Below are 5,543 nucleotides of genomic sequence, written 5' to 3' on the forward strand. Positions count from 1 at the left end.
CTTTACTAGTTTCTGTATAATAGTGCTTTATTATTTATATATTTTATTGCTACTACATATGAGTTTTACTTTTTCTATATTGATTTAATAATCATATGAATGTAGCTGCTATGATATGATTATTGACATGTATATTACTGCTTTATCGTGCTTTAATTTCAGGTCAGGGTAGGGAAGCAGGAGTGTAAGACTGGTCAGGAATCTTGAGATTCAGGTTTTTTTATGTTAACTATTTTTGTACTCAGCATAGAGTAGTTATGATTTAATTATGTAGATCCTGAGTAGTGTATATAATTTTTGGGATTGAAAAATAGTTGTGTACATTGATGTTTTAGATTATATAATATGTTGTACTATTTATTACTGATATATGATATCAAACAGCTCTAATTGTTATTTATTAAAATTTAAAAAATAATAATTCTTCTAAATTAGATTTTGGGGCATCAGAATTAGTATCAGAGCATAGTTATTATAAGAATTAAATTATTACTAAAGCTATAGGATTTGATTGAGAGTTGAGTAGAAGGGATAGTTTTAAGTGCATTATTTTGCATATATAATTACATGTGCGTATTATTCAGGTCATACTAAATTATATAGATAAAAAGTTAAATGAATCATCCAGAGTTAAATATACCAAATGAGAAACACAATGCAGCTCCAGTGCCATTAAAAAGTATGATGCAATAGGTTACTATTATATCATAAGTAATGGGAGATGCGTAGAGTAAGTCAGCTGCAAGTAAAGAAGAAGAGGGAGATAAGCATTTGCAAACATTTCATAAGATGAAGCCTCCATTATTCAAAGGAGCTGTTGGACCTAAAACTGCAGAAGATTGGTTAATAAGGATAGAAAAGATCTTTGATAGCATGTAGTATCCTGAGAGTTGAAAGGTGTCATTAGATGTGTTCCTCTTTGAAGGAGAGCCTAAGAGATGATGGATTAGACATCAGAGAGATAAATTTTAATGGAGGACTAATACTGAGATCACTTGGGATGAGTTCACTACAGTGCTCAGGATGTTGTTTGTACCTCCATCAGCCCGATTACATATATAGGAAGTTTTTATTAAGTTGGAGAAAGGACGTGGGATAATGATGTAGTATGAGGCTGATTTTATGACTCTTGTTAGATATGATCCTCACTTAATCTCTACCGTTAAAGAAAAGTGCTACATGTTCCTACAAGGGTTGAATAGAGAGATGATACATTCATTAGTACCTCTATGGATTCAAGAGTTTTTTGAGTTGGTGGAGCGGGTTAGACTGATAGAGATTGATTTGACAACACCAGCATCCAGATATGAGATAGGTTAGATATGATGTCAGCAGGAGGAGAAGATATGAACTAAGCAAAGAGAGAGAGAGATAATGATAAGAAAAGCAAGTATAATGATTTAAGGGGATCTACATCAATAGCATCTTATGGCAGCGACAGCAAGTGCATTCATTATGGTCGATAACATGCAGGTTAGTGTTACTTATTGATAGGGTGATATTTTCACTATGGACGACAATGTCATAAGGTAGTTGAGTGTCTTCAGAGGGGATTTTAAAGAAGAGCTAATTCTTGTGTAGGACAATACAGACATATTGTAGGATAGAGGACTATCGGGTCAAGAGCATATAGTGAAAAATTAATAAACACGACAGATAATAAAGCTGTTAGTTATAATCAAAGGGAGATTATTGCACCATAATCAATTACATCTACTTCAGTGATGCCACGTGTGTATAACTTACAATATTTGAAAGAACAACAACCTGAAATCTCTACTGGTAACAAATTTATATGAATGACTAAATGACATAACATATCACGTATAATTGAATGACATGTAATAGAATGTGTTGCAATCTATGATCCATAGTTTGAGATTTTGATGATGACAAATAATGTCGTTTGAATTACTATTCATTGAATACCTTTGATTTATGCTATTATTTATTAGTACTAATATTTCAAGAAGATTACAAGTTACTTAGGACAACAAGAAGACTCACGATTGGGTAGAGTAGGAATGTGAGTTTATAACATTGTAATTTTTCATTTATTTTTATTTTTTCTTTTTTTTTTAGTGTGGCCACAAATTGCATATAAGATTGAGCAATCATGCACACACATAGGGGGAGAGGGTTTTTTTAAAAGAAAATACTGATTTTTTTCTCTGTTGATTGTACTGTATGAGTTTATATCGTACTATACAATCTGATATGGCTAAAACGTCATTCTGTGAACAGCTCGTACAGTACGATTTATATCATGCTGTACGATGTGTTTCTAATCCAAAACCCCAGCCGCCATATTAGTTTAAGTAAGTTTATTTAGATGTTTGTACTGTACAAAAAGATTCATATTGTACGAAGTATTTTGAATACTTACTTAAATTAACTCATGATTAGTGGAATAAATTAAGGATATATTTCTGATTGGTCATCGTACTATACGAACAAGTTCGTACCGTACGATGAACTGAGGCTATTTTTGATCGTCCCGAACTTTGTCCTGGATGATCCCTTGATTTTGAATAATCGTACTGTACTAAGTAGGTCGTACCCTACAATGTACAGAGATGAGTTTTGATTATCCCAGCTATTGTCCTGTATAAACAGAAGACATTTGCCGATCGTACGGTACAAGTTTATATCGTGTTGTACTATTGTATTCAAAATTTTTGACCTATTCGTAAACCTTCGTACCAGGATGAAGCTCATTTGTACTAATTGTACTATACAATAGTAAATCGTATTGTATGATAGTAACGACTACTTTAAAAATTCAAGGTTTTTTGGAACCCATTTTAAATATCAAAAAGTTATGTTTTGTGTGTGTGACTGTGAGAGGGGAATATGATTAGAGTGGGTTTCCTTGGGAGAGAGCTCTTGAGAAGATTTTAGGATTTGAGAGAGGAAGGAGAAGGTGAGCTTGGTGAGGGAGAAGTAGTGTGAGGGAGATAACACGGTTGCTCCATTATTGCTGCACTTTATTCCTCCTGTGGCCCAAGAAGATCTTGTGAGAGGCTCTCTGAGGGGGAGACCCTTCTACATCCGTGTCCTCTAAGGTACTCTGCCTTCTCCAAGAGGGAGAAAAATGAGAAGGTACGTTGCCGTTTCCATGAGAGTGACAAAGCGCTTGATACTTCGCCACGCCAGGTTAGTGAAAGTGAGTATTGTAAGGGCTTCTCCGCCTTGTTGAGGGGGCAAAAGGAGAACTATTGTTCAGTAGTGAAATTTCCGGAGTGGAGGACTCTGGGTAGTGGATGTTGGTTAAGCGACCGAACCACTATAAAATCTCTGGTGTGATTTTTCCTTTATCTCTTTTATTTTTGCTTGCATTTTACTTTCATTAAAATTGCTTGGTAAAATTCATTGTGGAATTCATTGTTACTATTTGTGTTCAAGTACTCGCTTCCGTATTAGTTAAATTTTTCTATTAAAAATTTAAAAACATAAAAAATATTAGAACTCCTGTTTAGGATTTTTTTTATTGCAACAACTTTTTTGCAAGTCCCCCCCCCCCCCTCCCTCTTGGTGCATCTAGTAACTTCATTTGGTATCAGAGCGGGGTTTCAAATATAGCGTTTTAAAAAATCTTGAAAATCGATCATGTCTCATTTTGGTAATCGTAATACTGCGGAGGGTTACTCAATAACCCGTCCACCTCTTTTTGATAATATCCTATTTAATTTTTAGAAAATTAGAATGTCTACTTTTTTATAGTCTATTGATTACCGCATGTGGATGTTAGTTAATGATGGTTACATTGCACCATTTAAACTTTTGAATGAAGTGAAAACTCAAGTACCTTTTAATGAATGGAGCAATGAAGATAGTGATTTTAGCTCAATTGAATGCAAAGTGCTTAAACTATTTCTTTTATGCATTAAAATCTGAGGACTATAAGAGAGTATCTACCTGTGCTACAAGTAAGGAGATTTGGGATAGACTGTGCATCACATATGAAGGAACTAGTGAAGTTAAACAGTCTAGGCTTAATATTCTATTGCATGATTATGAACTCCTCTGTATGAAATCTAGCGAAATAATATCTGACATGTATACAATACGGGAAAACAAGCGATTATCGTCGGATTTTCCGGTGGAAAAATTCCGCGCCGGTTAGCACGGCGCAGGTAACGGCGCATTGTTGCGACGGAAAATCTATGGCGAATTTTTTGGCGCAAACTACGCTGAAACCTTTTCGGCGTTAGTTGCGCCGGTATCAGCGTCGGCATAAACCAACATTTCACCATTTTCGTCGCATGTTACAGCGAAAAATCACCGACGCACATTCCGATGGATATAACGCCGGGGTATTTAAACTCAATGAAATATAACCGGCACAAGTTCTGCCGGAAATATCTCCGGCGGATATGACGTCGGAAAATCCGCCGGCGAAAGCCCTATTTTTCGAAACCGAGCCCCTCTGGCCCGTCACTTCTTTTCTTCCGCTCTCTCACCTCGCCTGTTTCGCTCGTCGTAGATCACCGTCACCGACGGTCACCGGACTTTGCCTACGGTCACCGGATTTTGCCGAGGCATCCTAGCTTCCGTGGTCGCGTTCATCTTCGCCGACGCTCGAGATCTCGACTGAACGGAAGGTTTTTTTTTGTTTCTTTGGACAAATTTTTTTCCTATTTCAGTTGGATTACATAAATGATTAGCTTATCTTTTTTGCCTTAAACTTACATTGAATGTAATGGAGCCTAGATTTTGAAAGAGATATTATGATAGTACCAAAAAATTAATTAGTTTAGGGTTTAGGGTTTAGGAGTAGAGGCTGATGAGATCATGTGCAAAAAGGAGATTGTGGTAGGAAGGATGGGTCTTGGTTTCAGTTTGATACCATTGATGATGCAAAAAAGAAACAAAAAAAAATAGAGATGAGAAAAAAGATTAGTAGTATTAGAGAAAAAATATGCTTTGTATCAAAGGTTTACAATAAGCACATTTTTTTATGTATTAGTTTTGGAGGTGATTACAAAGCATATTCAAGTTGTTTGGTTAAAGTGGAGGCAATGTTTAAAATTGTGTATTCGGGTATTGAGGCTTTTTTCATTCGTGAGGAGAGGCGTAAGTCTCAAGGCGTTTTGAGGCGTAAGCCAACATGAAATATAGTTCAACTCAATATTCTATCTTTCCCAAATCCCAGTATTTTTTTCATTAACATAAAATTTCAATTTCCAAAAATAAATAGCAATGACATATCACATATCCAATGTCAGGAATTTACTTCAAGATTTATATAAGTTTTAATATATAAAGCGTGAGGCATAAGCCTCATGCTAGTGAGGCGAGGCGGGCCTCAACCAAGTTGAGGCGCAAGCCTCATAAAAAACACTCGAGGCGTAAGCATCGAGGTGTTTTTTACTGAAATTGCTCAAAGGCGAGCCTCATATTGCGCAATTTTAAGCCATGAGTGGAGGAATACATATAGAAAAGTACCACTCAAACTTAAAAAACAAGTTCATAAAATGGTGGTGAGACATGCAATGCTTTATGAAGTTTCGATGTCCATATTCTAAGCACAAAAATCTAGT

Source organism: Dendrobium catenatum, unplaced genomic scaffold (assembly GCF_001605985.2).
Source record: "Dendrobium catenatum unplaced genomic scaffold, ASM160598v2 fragScaff_scaffold_1680, whole genome shotgun sequence".
Taxonomy (NCBI): domain Eukaryota; kingdom Viridiplantae; phylum Streptophyta; class Magnoliopsida; order Asparagales; family Orchidaceae; genus Dendrobium; species Dendrobium catenatum.